General features: G+C 40.1%; 1 protein-coding gene across 2 annotated transcripts in view; it reads left to right on the top strand.

The window, feature by feature from the left end:
* Positions 1 to 24,191, top strand: part of LOC128733409 (matrix metalloproteinase-2) — a 690,883-nt gene that overhangs the window by 640,295 nt on the left and 26,397 nt on the right. The window lies entirely within an intron of this gene.

Below are 24,191 nucleotides of genomic sequence, written 5' to 3'. Positions count from 1 at the left end.
ATTTGCTTGATTAGTTCTAAAGTTATGAGCAAATTTGTATTTCGTTTGAATGGGAGCCCCCCCCCTCCTAAAAAGGTAAGAAGTCCTAATTCATAATGGGAAAAATGGTTGCCTCCAAAAACACCCACATGCCAAATATGGTTCCATTTGCTTGATTAGTTCTCGAATTATGAGGAAATTTGTATTTCATTTGTGTAGAAGCCCCCCCTCTTGAAGTGTGGAAGGATCCTAATTCACCGTAGAAAATATTTTTGCCTCCAAAAACCTCCAAATGCCGAATTTGGTTCTATTTGCTTGATTAGTTCTCGAGTTATGGGGAAATTTGTATTTCATTTGTATTGGAGCTCCCCCTCCTAATGTGGGAAGAGGTCCTAATTCATCACAGAAAAAATTCTTGCCTCCAAAAACACCTACACGCCAAATTTGGTTCCATTTGCTGGATTAGTTCTCGAGTTATGAGGAAATTTGTATTTCGTTTGTATAGGACCCCCCCTCCTAAAGTGGGGAGGGGTCCCAATTCATCATTGAAAAAAAAATTGTCTCCAAAAACACACATATGCCAAATTTGGTTCAATTCGCTTGATTAGTTCTCGAGTTATGAGGAAATTGGTATTTCATTTGTACAGGAGCCCCTCCTCTTAAAGTGGGGAGGGGTCCTAATTCACCATAGAAAATTTTCTTGCTCTCGAAAACCTTCACATGCCAAATTTGGTTGCATTTGCTTGATTAGTTCTCGAGTTATGAGGAAATTTGTATGGAAGCCCCCCTTCTTAAAGGGGAGAGGAGTTATAATTCCTCTTATAAAGAGGGGAGGGGTCTCAATTCACCATAGAATAAATTCTTGTCACCAAAAAAAACACCCACATGCCAAATGTTGTTCTATTTGCTTGATTAGTTCTCGAGTTATGAGGAAATTTGTATGGAAGCCCCCCCTCTTAAAGGGGAGAGGAGTTACAATTCCCCTTATAAAGAGGGAGGGGTCTCAATTTACCATAGAATAAATTCTTGTCACCGAAAACACCCACATGCCAAATTTGGTTCTATTTGCTTGATTAGTTCTCGAGTTATGAGGAAATTTGTATTTCCTTTGTATAGGAGCCTCCCCTCTTAAAGTGAGGAGGGGTCCTAATTCAACATAGAAAATTTTCTTGCCCTCGAAAACTTTCACATGCCAAATTTGGTTCCATTTGCTTGATTAGTTCTCGAGTTATGCAGAAATTTGTGTTTCATTTGTATGGGAGCCCCCCCTCTTAGTGGGGGGAGGGGTCTCTAACCATCACTAAAACCTTTCCTGGCCCCAAAAACCTCTACATGCAAATTTTCACGCCGATTGGTTCAGTAGTTTTTGATTCTATAAGGAACACAGGACAGACAGACAGACAGACAGACAGACAGAAATCCTTCTTTATAGGTATAGATTGCGTGTAAATCTATTGGAATTTATTTTTAGTGTGATTTTTTACGTTAAAGAGCAGATAAGGAATTGTTTGCCACCCACGTATGAACGGATGTCAAGGGATGAAGAATAACTCGTTTACGTTTCCTTGAGAGACAAAAAAATTATTTGCGCTGTTTTTGTGTCTATAGTCTGTGGTTATAATCTAGAAAAGCATTAGGAATTGAAACATGTGTAACATCGTACAACTTTGTTTTGCTGTCAAATATACTTTAGATCAGTAAAATTCGTAAAATTTAAAAATCCTGCAAAAGTATTAAGTATTTTAAATTGGTGAAATCTGCGGAATTATGCGCTTAAATAATAAAGATTATCAGCATAGACAGCTACACTCGTCGCAAATGTACATTTGTCTAAGCTAGTAAAAGTTCACATATACTCTTTTATAGAGAGTTTTTTTGTGTAGTTCATCGTCTTCAATTAACACTGCTAAGCACCTCCCAAGTCATTGTGACTGTTAGATTGTCAGTGCACCATTTGCTTTTACTACACTCTTAAATGATTCTACCCGTAAATAGGTCGGATTTAGCTAAAGCTAGCTTGAAACTAGTCAAAATGCCCTTTAAGTGTTAGCTCAAATTTTGGGTAAAAAATTTAACCAATTTTGGCTACTTACTACCGACAATTGAATTGTTCTCTGTGACAAATAATGCACTTTCAGATTCCTACTACCAATTTTTTGGTTGAAAAACTACTCAAAATCTGAGTTTGTACACTTTAAGGGCATTTTGAGTAGTTTTAACCAAGTTTTAGCAAAATTCAACCAATTTACGGGTAAACTCATTTAAGAGTGTAGACCGTGTTTACTACTGTTCCTATGCAAACGCTATCGGAAGTATGTTTGTGTGTTTTCTTTTTTTTTTATTTAATATGTATAATTAGTCTAACGTCTTACGACAAGGCCTGCGCAGTATAATTTCCCCATCTATTTCGGTCCATGGCAGCTTGGCTTCAGTTTCGCGGGCTCGCCAGATCTCGCTTGCCCTGGTCAGGAGGTGGCAATCTCGCGGTGCCCCTCTTCGTCTTGTTCCTACCGGATTCGATGTGAAAACTATTTTTGCAGTATAGTTGTCCGGCATTCTAGCAACATGTCCAACGTATCCTTCCAGCTTTAACCACTTTCTGAATACTTGGTTCGCCGTAGAGACGCGCGAGCTCGTGGTTCATTCTTCGCTTCCATACACCGTTCTCTGGCACTCTGCCAAAGATGGTTCTTAGCACTCGTCGTTCAGAAACTCCGAGAGCTCGTAGGTCCTCTTCTAGCAGTGTCCACGTGTCATACCCGTAAAGGACAACCGGTCTAATTAGCGTTTTGTACAGTGTTCGCTTTGTACGGGGACTTGTTCGTTCGGACTTGTTCGGGGATTGTTCGACCGGAAGGGTTTGTGGAATCCGTAGTAGGCCCGACTTCCGCTGATAATACGCCTTTTAATCTCACGGCTGGTATTGTAGTCCTCTGTTGCCAGTGAACCAATTTATACGAACTCGTCGACTACCTTGAACTCATCCCCGTCGATTACCATGACCATGGTACTGCCCAAGCGGGCTGTGTCGCGCTCGGTCCCGCCCGCCAGCATATATTTCGTTTTTGACGGAGTTATCTTCAATCCAATCTTCGCTGCTTCGCGTTTTAGTGTGGTGTACTGATCTTCCACCGCCTCAAACGTTCTGCCGATACCATCCACGTCGTCAGCAAAGTAGATAAATTGACTGGATTTATTGAAAATCGCGCCCCGCATTTCGATCGCCGCTCGTCTTATAACACCTTCAAGCGCAATGTTGAATAGCAGGCAGGAAAGACCATCTCCTTGTCGAAGTCCCCTGCGAGATTCGAATGCGTCCGACTTTCCACCCGAGATTCTCACACAGCCCTAGATCCCATCCATTGTAACCATGATAAGCCTAGTAAGCTTACCCGGGAAGCCATTTTCGTCCAAAATTTACGCTATCATATGCGGCTTTGAAATCGATGAACAAGTGATGCGTTGGGACTCGGAATGGCACTTCTGGAGGATCTGCCGCAGGGTGAAGATTTGGTCCGTTGTAGACCGACCCTCCAAGAAGCCGGCCTGGTAACTTCCCACAAATCTATTGGCTATTGGCGATAGTCGATGGAAGATGACTTCGGACAGCACTTTGTAGGCGGCATTCAGGTTAGTGATCGCTCGATAGTTTTCACAATCCAGCTTATCATCTTTCTTGGGGCAGATAACCCCGTCTTTCCACTCCTCCGGTAGTCGTTCCGTATTCCAAGTCTTGACAATAAGTTTATCTAAAATTAAAAAAGAAGAAAACTTATCCAGTTTAATTCTACTATGTGTATTTTATCTGTCGTGAATAAAATACACATAGTAGAATTAAATTGGATAAGTTTTCTTCTTTTTTAATTTTAGGCTTCGTATTCTACTAAGACGCTCCAAAAACTTCAGTCAATAAGTTTATGCTGACAGCCAGCCAATTTGTCCGGGCCCGTTTTAATAAATTCTGCCCAAATGCCATCTTTTCCCGCGGTTTTGGGGTTCTTCAGTCGCTGGATGGATTCTTCAACTTCCCATATCGATTGGGTTGGCACATCTTCCTTGCTTGCTACACAAATGTGGTCACTTCCTCCGCTATCATGGTCTTCCGCCTGAACGCCATTCAGGTGTTCATCACGTGGAACGTGGAAGCACCACGCTTCCACCTTTCGATCACCGCACGGTCGTCCGTCAAGATACCTCCATCTTTATCTCTGCACATTTCGGCCCGCGGCACAAAGCCTTTGTGAGATTCGTTGAGTATCTGATAGAACTTCCGTGTATCGTGAAAGCGGTACAGCTGCTCGAGTTCTTCGCACTCCTTCTCCTCTTGGTGGCGCTTCTTCTCCTTGAAGAGTCGAGTTTGCTGTCTCCGCTTCTGTTTGTATCGCTCTAAATTCTGCCGGGTAGCTCTACGCGGCATTTGTACCCACGCTGCGTTCTCCTTAGTCAATATCTGCTGAAATTCCTCGTCAAATTATTCGTTACGTCAGTTCGGCGCCACTCGACCCAGGACGTTCTCCGCTGTTAATGGCTGTTTTCACGGCCTTCCAACAGTCCTCAAGAGGCGCTTCATTCAGCTCACCCTCATCCTGCAGCGCGGTTTCAAGAGATAATGCGTAGTTTTCGGCGATATCCAGTTGCTTTAGTCACGCTAGATTATACCGTAGCGGGCGCCGGTATCGTATGTTGTTCACAACAGATAGTTCTTGACGTATCCTTACCATCACTAGGTAGTAATCCGAATTAATGTTAGCGTCGGGATAGGTTCTGACGTCGATAATGTCTGAAAAGTGCCGATCATCTATCAGAACGTGATCGATTTGTGATTCTGTCTGGTTGGGTGATCTCCAGGTGTACCGATGGTAGAAGTTATGCTGGAAGAAGGTACTACGTACGGCCATGTTGTTGGAGGCGGCGAAATCGACCAGTCCTAAGCCGTTTTCATTCGTTTGCGGGTGTGCGTTGAACCGTCAAATCAATAATAATCCAATCAACCTGTCTTACATAATTTCCTGATCTTTACTCCTCTCGCCTTGGCTCCCTGAGATACTATCAACACTTTTATGTCATAATTTACTTCTACCGTTTCCCCTGTCGCACAGTGGTAGAAAAGGGCGAAGAGTGGAACTTTTTCTAGCGTTTTTGCTCGTATGAATATCCGTCATAGTTTGAAAGTGTCGAAAGTTAGTCATGGCTTTCTATAATATAAAAAAAACCAACTGTTTTGTGTTAGGAAATATGCATTTACATGGATTCTTTGGCAAAGATATAAAAAATGTAAACCCGAGCAGGAGCGAAGAGCAAAATAATATAAAAACAATATCAAACTGTGTTATAATGCTAAATTTTGTTATTGAATGGATACAGAGATACATTGATAACACATTTTGTTATTGAGTAGATATTTAAAACAGTGGTTGTAAGATGAGTTTAATAACTGATTTTGTTATCATAGCATGTTATAACCTTAAAATGACATTCGATATATTCCATAAAATTTTATTTTATTGATTAAATAGATTTTAGATTATAAATATTATATAAAATGATTTTTTAATATCTCATAAGCTACTGCATTTGTTATTCAATACCTTAAAAATACTAAAATATGTTATTCCAAACTCTGAATACAGTCATGTTATTGCTTTGTTATTCAAATAACACAAGTAGTTATTCTTTTGGCCTTAAAGGAGCAAAATTTTGATATTATTTTTTGTTATTTTACGAACTATGTCAGCCAAAACAAGACCAAATTTTGATATGAGTTATTCGATTTCCATAACACATTTTGATATTATTTTGCTTTTCGCTCCTACTCGGGGAACCAAGCAACTTTGCTGAAGAAAAGATATTTCTGTCGCTATTGGGTGCTGAGCTAAAGAACATTTTCGAACCTATAGACTCATGAAGTAAGGGAAATATATAGTTTGCATGTGCGATACCAAGAAAAGGCCCAAGGGATTTGTTGCCTTCTGCAAAAACGTGTGTTTTGAGTGCTTCGATAATTTTCTGGAACAAGATATTCTTGTAAAATGCCACTAACTAAAGCAAAATATGAAAAACTAATTTTCGAAGAACTTTCTAAGGACCTTAAGTGAGCTTTTCCCCACCCACACCACTCAGATCAAAAAGGTCAGATGAAAAGTAAAATAAAATAAAATAAAAGAAAAGAAAATGTTCTATAGCTTATCATCCGATAGAGATAGAAATATCATTTCTTCAGCAAAGTTGCTTGCTTTTACATTTTCTACAATTTTTCTGAAAAAAAATATTTTTTATTTTCATTTCAGTAAGCCATGACTAACTTTTGACACTTTCAGATTATGGCAGATATGCATACGAACAAAAGCGACGACATATTGCTGAAATAAACGCAAAAGACGCTAAGGAAAAAATCCACTTCTCTTCCATTTGGACCACTGTGCGTCGATTGTAAAAAACTACCGTCAATGTCATCCAACGCCTATTCCACTGACGCAAGCGTACGACAAACAACCGCTGGTGCTGTGCACGTACTTTCTACTACTGACACACTCGAGAGCCCACAGCCTATTAGCATCATTTTGCGCAGCCCGCTCACGAAACCAACAGCTCATGAGCTGTCAACAGCACGCGAGCATGAGTACGATGTACGGATGCAATTGGCTTTACTTATTCTTTTCTTCTTCATCTTACGGCTTTACTTCACATGCGAGGCACAATGCGGGCACTGGTGAGCATCCGGTATCAACGGCCAGGTTTCCAATGACGAGCCAGAGCAACGATCGCAGAAATGTCGGGAGTACAACGTGCCCACGCATCACATCTTTATTGATTTCAAACAGCACACGATACAGTCGATCAAGACTAACTACGACAGATAATGCACGAACACGGTTGTCTGGATAAACTGACGTGACTAATCAGAGCTACATTGGGTCGAGTGATTTGGTTCGTGCGCATCTTGGGGACACTCTTGAGTCCCTTTTAGATGCGGCGAGGGTCGGGACAAGATGACAACTTATTCTACATGCTGTTAAACATCGCTCTTGAGGGGGTGATCCGACGAGTCGGCATCGATACGAGAGGCACGATTTTCACCAAGGGTAACCAACTCCTAGGCTTTACAGATAACTTTGATATCATAGCCAGGCATTTTGCGACGGCGGAAGCAATCTACGCCAGAATGAAAGAGGATTCTAGAATGTTTGGTGTAAAAATAAATACCTCGAAGGCCAAATACATGAAAGGAAGAGATACAAAAGAAACAAACGCGTGCCGCGGTGACCGCGGACAACAACACTAGTAAGGACGCATTCAAGCGGACAATTGGGCCTGCTTTGCCCTTCGCAAAACGCTACTTTCAAGAAGCATACGCCGCCGTATGAGGATGACAAAGTACAAAAACCCTTATTAGATCGGTAGTTCTTTATGGTCTTGAAGCTGTGACGCTGCTCACGGAGAACATATGCGCCATTGCCGTGTTCGAGCGGAAGATACTGCGGACGATAGTTGGTGCAGTAAAAACGGAAAGCGGAGAGTGGCGGAGGCGTATGAATCACGAGCTACAGGCACTGCTCGGAGAGATTCCCATCAAAATAGGGCCCTATATAGCAAAATACGCAAGGTACTGTAAAGGGTTTATAGATGATACAGAGCATGACGAGCGCAGGCCGCAAGAGTTGCCAACGGGCCGCCCTCGAAAGCGCCGGGGGATAGCCCCTTGGCAGAAAACACCTCAATCTAGATGTTTTTGTTTGACTATGTCTACTGACCACTGCTATCATCCTTCAGTTCCGAGTGAGCGATAGCGAATAATTTACCGCGGAACAATATATTCTGCAATACAATCAGCCGCGCATTGAGTTTCCGCGAAAAATTCGGCGTAATTCGGCGAAATGTTTCACAATCTCGTGAACTGGATCAAGTTGAACTACAAGCACAGCCAAAAGCCACAGATTAATTGTAATCACAATAATAAATATATCTTCTTATCTATTTGGATGATTTTTGACTCAAAAAAATGTTTTGCCGAAGATTTCTGTATTGAGACACATTTTTCGCCAACTAAATTACTGTCAAAAGTAGATTTCATTTGTCGATTCTACAAAATATTCCTTTCAGATAATGTAGACCACCGCCATTACAGCTGAATCCCAAATCGGCAGTCTATTTTCAAACAAATGAATAATTAATAAGCCAACAAAAATGTTCACACGGCGTTGAGCACACATACAAGCTCTGGGAAGCCAGGAAACGCCGCAGACAACATTCTAAAATGAAGGTGGTTTTTCGGTTTCATGGAAAACGGGACGGCTCTACCGGGTTTATGCATAAAACTACGCTTCCTTTGGTTACACCTGTACATGCTGTCTGCCGTACGGTCGGTAATCGTTTTCATTGTGGGAACAGTCCCAAATCCGAAAACGTAAAGTTGTTCCTTCTTGCCGCTACCTGCTGTTGCCCGATACATTGCTACTGCTGACAGGATCGTCATGGCGCAGGCTTTTGTTTCATCCGCTTGTCTCTCAATTCGCTTATTTCATGTTTTATTTATCGTGTTGAGAAAAATGTTTTAAGCTTTCTTATCCTACATATCGTAACCACACTCGGGCTCGAGCGGATTCCGAGCCGCTCGATACTTTTACTAACGTAAACAGATTTTCGTTTTTGCTGAACATATCGAGGCGGGTACCTGCAGCTTGCTATCGGTTTCGGTTTCAACAAAAATCGATACTTTTTCAACAGATTCAAATCTAATTTGAATACGAAGTAGATTCATAGTTGTATATTCAAGTGGATAAGAAAAACCTCCAGATTTTATTAGAGCATGAATGGTTTTATAAGCAAATATTAAATTAAAAAATATCAGCGCAGCTACTCATAATGTCTGTAATAAAAATTCGCTATCCGCCAGTTTGGCACTGTTTTTCTCTGTTCTAATACATTGTCTCCGTGCATTTGTTCCAAGATGAGTAAAACCCTCCACAGCTGATGGCATGAACATAAATTTGTATCCCGAGACAATAAAATGACAACTACGGAAATAATAAACGCAAAATTGTTTTCCGCTGCGTCCCTGTCGTTCCGCCAAATAAAGAAACTAAACTCACCGAAGAAGCCAACATACCCACCCTCCTGTCGGATAGCGTCTATTTAATTAAAATAACCAAAGCTGCGGAATCACCCTTCCCATAGTCCCCCGGTTAATACTCCCCAGGAGGCGAGTCATTTATTTGGGCCTGAAAGCGCGAAAATCACTTTGCAGCGGGATATCCAGCTACTCTTCTTGGCAACGACTTTCAGCCATCGAGCTAATGATTGCGCACACCAACTATAGGGTGTTTGTTCCGCAGATTCGTTTTCACGGTCATACAGCCCACTGGCTGGTTGGTTCGCACCTCAAACCCCTACCCCAAACGGCGATAGATAGTTCGGAACGAACGATCAAACTACAATTAGTACAAATTGTGCTTGCTAAATTAATTAATTACTGAATTAAGTGTCTAATTAAAAGCCGTGTGCACGAATGGCGACAGAGCGTTCACCCAAAGACGGGCACACACCGAGTCACGAATCGAGCACGGTTGGTACGTCCTGTCTCAAATATGAATAGGAAATTTTGTTGGGTAGCTTTTCTCAGAATTTTTAATACTGTCGAGTACCTAGGTGTTTGATGACTACTACTACTCTAGGAATGAAATTCAGCGAATAAGTTTGTATTTTTAAGCTTTTTGGTGCATTTCAGGTGTGTATAAAAAGCAGGCTTTACCCAAAACTGAAATTTTCCCATAAACCAGGTACAAGCAAACCAAAGAAGACCATGCGCTCACTTTTTTGTTTATACATTGGAAATGATGGAGACGCCTGGTCTAACACGATTTACATGCGGTGAAACGATCGACTGTATGAATCCGTTGGCAAAATTTAATAATTACATACCAAAGTTATTGAACTAGTTTATAGTGTGAGAACTGAAACATGCATTCATTTTATCACTTAAAAGAGGCAGCAAAACCATAGTGAACAAAGGGGTTTAAAGTATTTTAAAAAACTTTGCTGATAGAACGTCATAGTAGACTCACCATGATTACCTTGAAACGGTGACATTCTATGTCCATAGCGTCAACATCATATTTTTTTAAACAAAACTCCAGAGTCCGGACCTCCCACACATCGTCGTCGGTTTTGGGTTGCCTCCTTTTAATTTCATTTGCGCTCTGCGGACAGCCACTACCACCTGCCTTGCAGCAGTGGAAATTAGAAATGTTGATGAAAGTTTAACGTCAGGGAAAATTACATTTTGATACAGTTGCTTCCTTCTGCTCTGCTGCCTGCCGAGATGTGGTTCGAGCCCGGCTTTATACCACCAGCAATGAAGTAACCAAGATATATCATCTATCAAGTACGATTTTAGTACACCAGCGTAACGTAGCTGCGTTTCCCGAAGGCGAAGGCGATAGGTGCCCCATATAGCCGCAGACTTCATGGCTTCAAAAGAATGGTCTGCCGAAACGACTATCGGATGCTTGACTAGCTACATCAGAACAGTAACTACTCTGTGCGAAGAAATGCAATCAAAATCTCTGCCTGGCGTTTTTACGAAATGTTATTTATAATTTTGTTAGCAAGCTCGGTAAACGCCTGACTGCCTTGTGCTTGTAGTGTCTTACAGTTAGTGAATCAGATTCTTCTTATGTGCTCGGAACGGTCGGCAACAACGACGCCGACGACGACGACGACGACTAGTGATGATGGCTCCAATGAGGCAACAAAACACCATCTTTGAAAGATACGGGATAGCGGCTTCAGGAGCTCCAACCAAGCCGTGAGTGCCCCTGCGACTTGGTGGGTAGTGAATTAAGGTAATGTACAACATTGTTGTAGAGTGCATTGGCTGACTTCGCCTGATGTTTCATGGTTCACTAGCTATGACAGCATCTTGTCAGCTGCAAACTTGACGCAGATAGATGGCGCGGGTTGCGGTGCTGGCAAAAATGTTGCTCCTACCGGTTATGGTACACTGAATCGGTGCTAGCCTTTTTTGCACGGCTTGTGATGAAGAAAATGGATGGATGGATGTATAATGCTATTAGATTCACCGTGATGCATAGTGTGGAACATTACCAAGAAAGCTTTATAATGTTCTGCAGTCAAAACAAAAAAATTTGACATGCATATCTTTGAATATTATATCGAAATTCGAATTGAACTATAAAATAGTTTTATAAACGTGCAGTTAACGAACGCAATGGTCGCAGTAGATAGACTAATGGACGAAAGTAAACGGTAAAAAGCTTAAATATCAGCTTTTGAAACTTATCTATTAAAATCTCAGTTCTCAGCAGTAACATATGGAATAAATTGTGTAATTTGGTAGTCGATTAAATCAACTTGAATCCTGCCGGTTCCATAGTGCGCTAGGTCGTTAATCTGTGGTTAATTGTCCTCAAATCAGTTCATCTACTACTACAGTAACCAAATAGACCCACCGTAAAGCCAGATAATACCGAACCGGTTGAAAACCAAAACAACATTCGAAAGTTTTACCTAATTAGTACCCTTTTGAATATACCGAAAAATTGCTTCTGATATCGAACTGCCTCACAGACGGTATACACAGCATCCGATATGGATCATTCCATTGCAGAGGAGAAAATCCTTTTCTACGGACACACCCCCATCACCTTCTATTCGGGGGTTGATTGCGACCCCGGCTAGGGAAGAGTGGGAGAATAGGAAAAACAGCATCAACTGGCAGGTAAATGTGTTAATAATACCTTTTTAATCTCGGCTATGATTATACTTTTGCTCTCCTACCCTGTATACCAGCACTTCGCTGCTGAGTTGCTCTTTGTTGTTGCTACCAGGTATGTTTTGTGTAACGACAAAGTTCCACAACTAGCCGTTATTAGTCGGGTAGTTTACCGGCAGACCGCTTCTAGTACTGGCTACTGTACGGGCAGAACAGGAGTGAACTTCTCGATAAAAGAAAGTGTATAAGCAAATTATCTTACAAGCTTGCAAACACTTTTCCTGCCACGGGACTGGGTGGGAAGCGAGGTATGGCTAGCAGCGCGTGTGTAGAATGGCAGGAAGTGCATAACGTTTCATGCTACCAGGCGAATAAATAGCACTGCCATCATGGCTCCTTGCTGGGCTCCAGTTGGATATTGCTATTCCATATGATCCTGTTGGCACTTGGACTAAAGTTTTGCATCAATATCTTCCGGGCAAATCACTTTCTAATTTACACATTACAGTGAGTCTGTATGTTTTGGTAGCACTTATTGGGCTGTCATTTTGAAACTTTCGAAATTGAAGATAACTTACAACTTCTGTCTTAACATTGAATGTATGTTACGTCCGGACATTGTTTTGCCACCAGAAAAGTTGCTGGGGATGCTACTTGTTTTATGTGAATAATTTACCAGCCGAACTTCCTCTTACCTACATGAATATCGAATATCCAAGCTCATAATAGCAAATCAAATGCGATTCTCAGAGGCTTTGCACCAAGGTATCGATTTTCAGACAAAACATAGTATTAGAACCATTATTTCAGCTAAGTTGTTCGACAGGGCAGGTTCTGCATACGTATCAAGTTTATGTTTCGAGAGAATGCTGTGAACCCCTCTGGTTGATTTGACTTCCAATCGAACTTATTTTCTTAAAGTTCAGACACGCGTCATTGACTTATGGGAATTTAAAATCAATTTCTATGCTCAAAATACCTTAAGCCAATGTTGCAAATCGAGCGAAAAGCAATTGATGTCTATTCTCCGACGAGCGCCTATGAGAATCATAGCACCCAACGCTTGTGTCACTGACGCAAGCTTACGAAAACAGCAGCCATTGCTGTGTTCAGGCATTCTGCTACCTTCACACTCGCGAACGCAGATCCTCGTAGCGTGTTTCTGCATAGCTCATAAGGCAAACAACTCGTGAGCTGCCAACTGTCCGTAAGTATGTGATTGGCATCAACTGCTCGCGCTACAATGACGAGTGAGAGCGACGACCGTGGCTGTTAGCTAAATACACACTCGCAAAAACTCTTCGCAGTACATAAAAAAATAAGAAAGAGAGTTCGAAAGGGATGCTTATGCGGGCGTTTTCGTCAGAACGTTTCAAGACTACCTTAAATGATTTATATCTTAGAATTGATATTAAATATTTGATTTATATATTAACTTTATATACTAAAATATGAAAAAACAGGCAAATATTTTCAACAAATGACTGACTGTATTTTGCAATATTTTGTTTTCTTTCAGGTGAGACTCAGTTCTGGCAAACTACCGTATCGTAAGCAAATAATCTAATTTCAATTATACAGTACATGCTTTTCTGTTCAAATAATCATCAATAAAATATCTTCGCCTCAAATTATTAGTAATAATAATTTGTTTCTCAATAATGTAATAATTTAATTTCAAATTAGTAGCAATCATTTCAAATTTGGTAGTTTTGGGCTTAGAACTTCAAATTAAATAACATTTATAAAAGCCTAATGAATGTCAGTCTTCAGTGAATTAGCTCATAGCTCATTAGTCAACTATTTAAATTGAAAAAAATCGCCACAATCTATACCTATAAAAATTAATTTCTGTCTGTCTGATCGGAGTGAAAATTTGCATGAAGGGGTTTTTGGGGCCAGGGAAGGTTCTCATGATGGTTAGAGATTGCTCACCCCACTTAGAGGGGGGGGGGGGCTCCCATACAAATCTATACCTATAAAAATGGATTTCTGTCTGTCTGCCCATATGTTTCTTATAGAATCGAAAACTACTGAAACGATCGGCGTGAAAATTTTTATATAGGGGTTTCTGGGGCCAGGGAAGGTTCTTATGATGGTTAGAGACCCCTCCCCCATACAAATGAAACAAAAATTTCTGCATAACTCCAGAACTAATCAAGTAAATGGAACCAAATTTAGCATGCGGGTGTTTTGTAGGCAAATTTTTTTTTCTATGGTGAATTGAGACCCCTCCCCTCTTTAGGAGGGGAACTATGACCCCTCTCCCCTTTAAGAGGGGGGGCTTCCATACAAATGAAATAAAAATTTCCTCATAACTCGAGAACTAATCAAGCAAATGGAACCAAATTTGGCATGTTGGGGGTTTTGGAGGCAGGATTTTTTATGGTGGTTTGAGACCCCGCACCCCTGTGGAAGGGGAATAAAGACTCTCATACAAATAAAACAGAATTTTTTTCCGTAACTCGAAAGCTAATCGAACTCGAGAAATTTTAGACTCTTCCATAAAACATTAGTCAATAACAAGACCACCAAAAACTATCAATAGTAACATTAGATAATTCAGCGCGAGACGGCCACAGGCCACTGCGGGGGGCAGCCCCCCGTAGAGATCACCTCTATCTAGGTTTATTTATTTTCCTAGATCTACTGACCTCTATTACTTTCCTTCAGTTGGGTCACCCCTGCGAAATGGTACTTTATATGAAAAGATTTTCAGTGAAATGGCACATCCCGCGTAAGGTTTTTCGCGAAATGGTATTCTGCGAAACTCTATATTCCGCGTTATGGTCAACCGAGAATTGGTGTTCCGCAAAATGGTATTCGCCGAAATGGTTTGTAATTATGGCGATTATTTAAATGCTTTCCGCTTTATTTTATCAGGTTAAGCAATGAGGGGAGTAAAACTCGAGATTGTGACAAACGTCATCGGAGATTCACGATTTATGTACAACACAGTTTAATTTGTGGCAATTCGAAGTTTGTCGGGTCAGTTAGTGTTAAATAACGGTCTCTTTCCAATTCCGACGGCGGGTCACCGGCAACATTCACAACTTGCAGGCGTCGTGCCCTGAATCGTCTATGAAATGTCATAAAACAATTTTTTAGGAATTATGCAAAACGGTTCTTATGCCAAATGGTCCCATATGATTATTCCAATGTTTCTTATGCTTAACTGTATTATACCAAATGATATCGGTAGACAAGCTGATAACTACCTCCATGTGGATGGCCCTGATTATGGGACAAGTGAAAAGGCAATCCCATCGATCGTTAAGCCAGGCTTCGTACGACCTTCATCAAATGCGGTCCGAAGAGATCTACACCCACGTTGGGGACTGGACGCACACACGACTACAATCGTACCAGTAGAAGTGAATAGATCGCTGTAATTACCGTAGCATAACGCTGGTCAAAGTCACCAACAGGGTGCTCTCCCAGATTTGGTTGCGTCGTCTATTCCCGGTGGCAGGAGAGTTCGTAGGGTAGTACCAGGTGGTCTTTATTGAGGCCTGTGCTACTACGGATCAAATTTTTACTCTTCGTCATCCACATACACTAGGTCATCCAGATGTATCGGGAGTACAACCCATCATATTTTTGTGGATTCCTGGGCAGCATACGATTCAGTCGGGCGCGAACAGCTGTGGGAGGTGGTGCACGAGTGCCGTTTTCCGTAAAAAGCGACGTGTCCGAAATAGAGCACTGGAGCGACTGATGTGTTGCGTGTGTGTTTTGGGGGCACTCTCTTTGCTCAACATGTTTTTTATTGATTAATTTTTATGAATCCCTTTTTTTGTGTAACATTTCCAAATCCCAGAATGCCGCCTTAAATAGTATCGATAAATCCAATATCGATGCTTCACGAACGATATATCGAGGGTATCGATAAAGCGGCGGATTTGATATTGATATTCAATTATCGATACTTTCGGGAATTTTGCCCAATCCTAACTTGGTGAGACTCCAGTCGACTTGTGAAAAAAAAAATATTTCATAGCATATCGAGACTCGTTCTACGATACTTAAGTTGGGATAGGTCCGGGGCAAGTCTTCATACAGAGCAGGTTTACGGACGCAGAAGGACTTCATTTTCTTTGTCGTACTTTTAACAACAAAGACTCCGTGAGTGAACGGAATGCCTCAAAAAAGTTCAACTGTTCTCATCAGTACATCTACAAAACATTGAAAAGAATCGGAGAAAAATACCGAAAGAAGACAAAAACCCCAAAATACACTGAGGGACAGATTTCGATGCTGAAATCCCAATGCCGCTGGTTGATAAAAAAAACGTCGAACGTTACTTCCCTTTTTCGAAGACGCACATTCCCGGGAATGATCGATACTATACCATGGAAAGTTCTACTGCATATCCGAACATAAAATAAGAGTTTAAACATAAGTTTGAATAGAAAGTGATGCTGTACATTGCCATTTCCAGGTATCAGGTATCAGCATCTTTGACTCGAGCAGCACGTTCCTCACAATCATGTGGAAGATTTGTGCCTTGCCCATCTTGCCCGCGTCATCATTTACCTGATGAGGACGGGAAGGAAAACAGGAGGAATAGGAAGGGGTGGATGAGGAATTTGGACAAACACAAACATATATATACCGAGAGATTTTTGTACCCCCGAGGGGATACTGCAATCCTTGGTAGTTAACTTATCAAAAGTACACCCCCTGGGGGGTATACTCATGATAAATAAGAGCTTATAGCTCAATACCGCTTTCGGTAAGGAACATCAAAATGTCTCGTAATTTTAGTTTCCTAAAATCCGATTCATTTAAGACGTAGGATCCAAAGATCCTATGACGCCATTTCCAAGAGAAGTATTTCTATTTCTAAGGTTCAAGCCCTCTGGTTTGGCTATCAATCAAGATGTGTGCCAGAACGAATGCTTAAAGAAAATTTTGATCCCGTTTCTACAAAATTGTGTCCAGCATGTAGCACTTTCAAAAGTTATTTAACCTCAAAAGTTTCCGAAACAAAGTTTTTTTTGTCACACAACTAGTTTTTGTCTTTTGCATCTTTTTCGTTTCCGTTTTACTCTTTGATGACTCCAGAGTTACCATACTTAAAGTTTCACGCTCTAAGACTCACGCTCCCCAGCAACTCATTTTTAATAATTAGCGACTATCTATTTACATCACGCCAAAAACATAATAACTTCAACAATCAAAGGAAGATTATTACGAAATCGAGGTACATTAAATTTTTTAGTTTGTAAACATATCATATCATATTTTGTATCACCTCTTAAACAATGCCAAGAATCCAAGATCAAGGTACTTCAAATGAATTTATTTTCCGTGCAACTAACACCGCTTATTTCATGCATAGTTCAAATGCACTCAGTACGCCTAATTTACCATGACATGTTAACACCCTGAGACACGTTTGCTCGAACATAAAAGCCAGAACAATGGCAAAACGGATGATAACAGCTTAGTTTTTCTTTCTTGCCCCAAGTAATGCCCCCGGTAATACCTACTATACTATCACCACTATTCAACTGGGTTGTTTGAGTTTTCCGTCCAATGTTTAACTTGCAATGAGTAATGCGCTTCAAACCAGACAGAAACGGTCTCTTCAGTGCGAAATGGTTATGAGATAAACTTTTGCGAACTACTCCAGTGGCTATGGCTCATCAGTCATAACAATCGGCAAACGATTGGTACCTATCCAGTGCGATGTGATGAACCACCTGTTGGCCATCCGGTAATGGTATGGAAACTCCGTCCGGGGGTAAATTTCATAGTTCAGAACAACCATTTTCTAGTACCGCAGCTCCCTCGTCGGCCTTCAGTCCTGCAGAGTGAGTTACATCATCCTAAAGTAATTTATTTGGTGGGAAAGTTAGTTAGCGTTTCGTTAGCTGTACCGACAGAGTATAAATATTATAATGATATTCAAAAGTTTGGGGTAAAAGCGAGTAGATAAAATATTTGTCAACTTGAGACTTGGAACATCCAAAAACGCTACATACAACTAGAGATTTGCATAAATTTGTGCTATATCCCTATGATAGCAGCGAACTGTGTAACTTTGTAAAGCATCAATAAGTATTCAATGCCAGTTAAATACACTTGTAACATTTATGACAAATTACGAAACTGTATCCACGGGATATTCAACGTTCAATTACTACGAAACGGGTGCAGCTGAGAACACATCATTCATAATTTGTTATGAAATTGATTAATGATCAATTAAGACAAATATGCTTCCACGTGACTGTAAACGGGAGAAGCGCTCAACCCGTTATAGTCAATCACCATCAGTGATGCAGTAGTGAAACAGCAAAAGAACGCCACTGCAAGTGGAAAAAACTGACTACAGTGAGAAGGCATCGTCGTCACTTCACCATTTAGTTACGCGAAGAAATCGTTCGTGAAAATCATCCACAGAATGTCGATGCATGCAAAACTCTTGCAGTTGAGGAAAATTACAAACGCGTATGAACCCTTATTAACCCTCTAGTGCCCAAATTTTTGATTTGCTTGAAAAAATTTTAAAATGCTCATTTCGTGGCCAGAATAATGGAAAAAATATTCTCTAATTACTAAGTTCAGGAATAGTTTGATTATTTATAAAAATTCGCAACCCGCCAATTGGCGGGGTTGGGCACCTAGGCGCAAAAAAGTTGCGAAATCAAAATTTTCGATTTAATTCGGGACATCTATTTCAGAACATCTATAACAGTGCTTGTGTTTATGGAACTAGTTATAATGATCTTCAACTGAAATTTCCCGGACAAGTTCCTTCGAAATCCGTTCCGTGCTTGAATCAGAAAAGAAACCCTCTTCGGGCCCGGAACCGGTCATACGGCCTCTGAGAGACATGAAATGATCGCCAATCGTTATTTTGTCGAGAGCTGATGTTTTTTGACATGCGACACGACATACTTTACTGATGGTGAAATGTCCCTTTATGGGAACCGGTTCCGGATTTATAGTGTCCCCCCGGATTCGTATGGCGCGCACCATGGCTCATACCTGCGGTAAAGTAACTGATATGTCCTGTCCACAGTCGATATGTTTATAAAAATCAACAGATTTCAAACAAATTTTAAATATTTGGCAACTTCATCTAAAAAAGCCATGTCACGGTCTCCCAAGGAATTCCGGAATAACTCCGGGATCATATGACATATGGCTATAGATAATAATAGATATTATGAAAATAGAAAATATTTTCGGAAAAATTCCCAAATTTGGTGAAAAAATATTAAAAGATAAAAAACTAGACTTTACTTCCAGCTTGAAGGCATCATTGAATCTCCTTACCCGTAACATTGTCGGCGGTGACCAGAGATCCCAAATATAAACTCATCAACCACTTCCAGTTCATCGTTATCTATAGTCATTGTCCGTGTAAAGATCCGGTAAAATTTTAGAAAGACAAACAACAACATTAGTAGCTGCTCCCAAGTCAGGATTGCCTACAGCATAATATGCTTTGAAACTGTAACCATTGAAAAACCATTAGAGTCTGATAGAACATGAAACTTAAATCCTCATTTATGTGATTTGTTTGATAAATTGGGTTTTTCATTTTTGTTGTACACATTTGTTCACTACAATCTTTTATCGACTGGTAATTCACTCAATTTGTTCATTAACACAAACTTATTAAGTGGAATAGATTAAAATTTGCGGTTAAAATGGTCTATGATAGATCCCATTTTGAATAATTGTTTTGCTTATCAAGATTTTGTCGTTAAGCAGCAAAATTCGCCGGGTTTCATTGAATCTATTTCTTGGTTATAGAGTTATGGTTTTCAAGTACCATAAAATGCAAAAATGTTTTGTAATATAGCTATAAAGCGCTAAATTGCAGCTCGTCAAAAAGGCGCACTGAAAATTAGGTGATAAGTCCTTTAAATTCCCTTTCTGTTTTAATACCACTGCATGTTTGTGTATTTTTCAAGGCATATAACAGAAGCTAACAAGGCCTATAACAAAAATTTTTAGCTTAAACTCGAAAAAATCAATAAATACAACGGAAACAACACGTTGTCAAATTACCAAAAAAAAGTTGACGTTAATGCCCAACCCCGCCAATTGGCGGGGTCAGTTCCTTGATAAAAATCGACCAGTTCCGAAACTATTTATTGCAAATTTCCTTTTTTACCATGAAGTACAACTTATCAGCTACTCACCAACAATTTTTTTGTTCATTTATTCCAAGAAATAAGCAATTTACAACAATTTGAATTTCACTCTGCAGAGCAAAATAATTTTTTTCTCAGTTTTCTGGCATTTTTCAAGTTTCGCACGAAGTATCTGTTTCAAATTAACGTAATAAAACAAACAAACCACTCGAATAGTTAGATTAGACTATAATGAGAAGGTATCAGTGGATACCAACATAAAACGAATAAGCATAGTAGATTTATAACGTTTTTCCTGAAGCCCGCCAATTGGCAGGGTTGGGAACTAGAGGGTTAATGACATAACCATGAATAGACGAGAAGCAGCTCACTGATTACATCTAGAAAAATGGAAAACCGTAGGCGATAACTTTATCAGCTACAGAGAAGCAATAGTGTCGAGGAAAACGCAAAACAAATTTGCCAGAACGGATTTGCTCAGCAACATCAATAAATGTCAAACGTCATAAGCGCATTTTTCCCTGTCTTTCAGAAGATAAAATTTAACATAATCAATCATAATTAATGTATAGTGCTTCGCTCCGCACAAAACCACTGTGAAAAGAACATCAATACATCTTTCGTCTCACTTTACCATCAACAATGATTAGAATTCACAAAACGCTGGATCTAGGGTAGATTATGATTTGATCCCAAAAAGTTTGATCACCTTTGATTAAATCTAAAAGAAGGGTTTTCAACCCATCATCCTTCTTTAGTGTCAAATAACTTTTTTAAACATTCCATAATATTATCATTCCATCCGACAGCATCGACCTTCGATTATGGAAAGCCAGCTACCTGCCTACCTGCCGGCGGCGGTGATTGTGGGGAGTATAAAATCCGCCCGAAGAGAGAAAAAAACCTTCCCGGAAAAGCCCACCTGTGTCAGACAGCAATCGACTACCGAAGTTTGCATTCGTGTCACGCATTTGCTCACTTCATATTTTGCACGTCTTTCACCTTCCACCGCTGCCTTTAAAGCTTCCAATACAGGTAGCAATGTCGTTTGCAAATTCTGTCCTGTCAACACTTTAGATGGGCTTTTGTCAATGAAATCTGATGCAATTATGCATCTGTTGATACAACGATAACCTTTGCTCGTGTGAAAAGCAATAGCCATTTGATGCTTTGAAGCAACGGAGCTGTTGAGCAAGATATTTCATACTTCCCTAGGAATGAATTTTAGATAATACGGATCAAATGGCAATTTTCTATTCATATGATGAGCTCTTCTAAACTAAGGGATGTTGTTATTGCATTGGGACTTGAACATGGACGAAGAACTGGAGCAACATATATAAAATGCAATTTGGATAATGTTAAAATAAAATTGGAACCAACCGAAAAAAGCGTTGAGACAAAATTGGTTACAATAGGAAGAAATTTTGGAAAAACGAAAATTAATATGACAAATTCTCCGTTTTAATGTTTATTTACGGATTTCTTCAGACTTGTAATAGGTTTTTCCCAATAACTTTCTGAAATTTCCCTCAATCTCAAATGTCACTATGGACTCCAATAGATTATTGAATTGTCTATAGAAGTTATATTTTTCTTAACAAATTAGATGCAAAAGTGATTCTTTGAGAAATAACACTACACTTGTGAGTTTGTCACTTTTTTGACGTTCTCACTAACTGTGAAAATATTACTTAATCGGATAACTTCTTTCAAAAGATAGTCCGTCTACTTTTACTATTACACTACACTACACTACTCTACTCTACTCTACTCTACTCTACTCTACTCTACTCTACTCTACTCTACTCTACTCTACTCTACTCTACTCTACTCTACTCTACTCTACTCTACTCTACTCTACTCTACTCTACTCTACTCTACTCTACTCTACTCTACTCTACTCTACTCTACTCTACTCTACTCTACTCTACTCTACTCTACTCTACTCTACTCTACTCTACTCTACTCTACTCTACTCTACTCTACTCTACTCTACTCTACTCTACTCTACTCTACTCTACTCTACTCTACTCTACTCTACTCTACTCTACTCTACTCTACTCTACTCTACTCTACTCTACTCTACTCTACTCTACTCTACTCTACTCTACTCTACTCTACTCTACTCTACTCTACTCTACTCTACTCTACTCTACTCTACTCTACTCTACTCTACTCTACTCTACTCTACTCTACTCTACTCTACTCTACTCTACTCTACTCTACTCTACTCTACTCTACTCTACTCTACTCTACTCTACTCTACTCTACTCTACTCTACTCTACTCTACTCTACTCTACTCTACTCTACTCTACTCTACTCTACTCTACTCTACTCTACTCTACTCTACTCTACTCTACTCTACTCTACTCTACTCTACTCTACTCTACTCTACTCTACTCTACTCTACTCTACTCTACTCTACTCTACTCTACTCTACTCTACTCTACTCTACTCTACTCTACTCTACTCTACTCTACTCTACTCTACTCTACTCTACTCTACTCTACTCTACTCTACTCTACTCTACTCTACTCTACTCTACTCTACTCTACTCTACTCTACTCTACTCTACTCTACTCTACTCTACTCTACTCTACTCTACTCTACTCTACTCTACTCTACTCTACTCTACTCTACTCTACTCTACTCTACTCTACTCTACTCTACTCTACTCTACTCTACTCTACTCTACTCTACTCTACTCTACTCTACTCTACTCTACTCTACTCTACTCTACTCTACTCTACTCTACTCTACTCTACTCTACTCTACTCTACTCTACTCTACTCTACTCTACTCTACTCTACTCTACTCTACTCTACTCTACTCTACTCTACTCTACTCTACTCTACTCTACTCTACTCTACTCTACTCTACTCTACTCTACTCTACTCTACTCTACTCTACTCTACTCTACTCTACTCTACTCTACTCTACTCTACTCTACTCTACTCTACTCTACTCTACTCTACTCTACTCTACTCTACTCTACTCTACTCTACTCTACTCTACTCTACTCTACTCTACTCTACTCTACTCTACTCTACTCTACTCTACTCTACTCTACTCTACTCTACTCTACTCTACTCTACTCTACTCTACTCTACTCTACTCTACTCTACTCTACTCTACTCTACTCTACTCTACTCTACTCTACTCTACTCTACTCTACTCTACTCTACTCTACTCTACTCTACTCTACTCTACTCTACTCTACTCTACTCTACTCTACTCTACTCTACTCTACTCTACTCTACTCTACTCTACTCTACTCTACTCTACTCTACTCTACTCTACTCTACTCTACTCTACTCTACTCTACTCTACTCTACTCTACTCTACTCTACTCTACTCTACTCTACTCTACTCTACTCTACTCTACTCTACTCTACTCTACTCTACTCTACTCTACTCTACTCTACTCTACTCTACTCTACTCTACTCTACTCTACTCTACTCTACTCTACTCTACTCTACTCTACTCTACTCTACTCTACTCTACTCTACTCTACTCTACTCTACTCTACTCTACTCTACTCTACTCTACTCTACTCTACTCTACTCTACTCTACTCTACTCTACTCTACTCTACTCTACTCTACTCTACTCTACTCTACTCTACTCTACTCTACTCTACTCTACTCTACTCTACTCTACTCTACTCTACTCTACTCTACTCTACTCTACTCTACTCTACTCTACTCTACTCTACTCTACTCTACTCTACTCTACTCTACTCTACTCTACTCTACTCTACTCTACTCTACTCTACTCTACTCTACTCTACTCTACTCTACTCTACTCTACTCTACTCTACTCTACTCTACTCTACTCTACTCTACTCTACTCTACTCTACTCTACTCTACTCTACTCTACTCTACTCTACTCTACTCTACTCTACTCTACTCTACTCTACTCTACTCTACTCTACTCTACTCTACTCTACTCTACTCTACTCTACTCTACTCTACTCTACTCTACTCTACTCTACTCTACTCTACTCTACTCTACTCTACTCTACTCTACTCTACTCTACTCTACTCTACTCTACTCTACTCTACTCTACTCTACTCTACTCTACTCTACTCTACTCTACTCTACTCTACTCTACTCTACTCTACTCTACTCTACTCTACTCTACTCTACTCTACTCTACTCTACTCTACTCTACTCTACTCTACTCTACTCTACTCTACTCTACTCTACTCTACTCTACTCTACTCTACTCTACTCTACTCTACTCTACTCAATTTAAAGTACACGCAAAATAATCCACACGTTCTTTCCACGTGAAAAATCACGTAAATTTCTCTACAGGGAGTTACGTGACTTTCAGTTGAACATTATTGGAAAATA

This window comes from Sabethes cyaneus, chromosome 2, assembly GCF_943734655.1.
Source record: "Sabethes cyaneus chromosome 2, idSabCyanKW18_F2, whole genome shotgun sequence".
NCBI classification, from domain to species: Eukaryota; Metazoa; Arthropoda; class Insecta; order Diptera; family Culicidae; genus Sabethes; species Sabethes cyaneus.
Note: the sequence above shows the minus strand (reverse complement) of the source record. Positions and strands in the feature narration are given on the sequence as shown.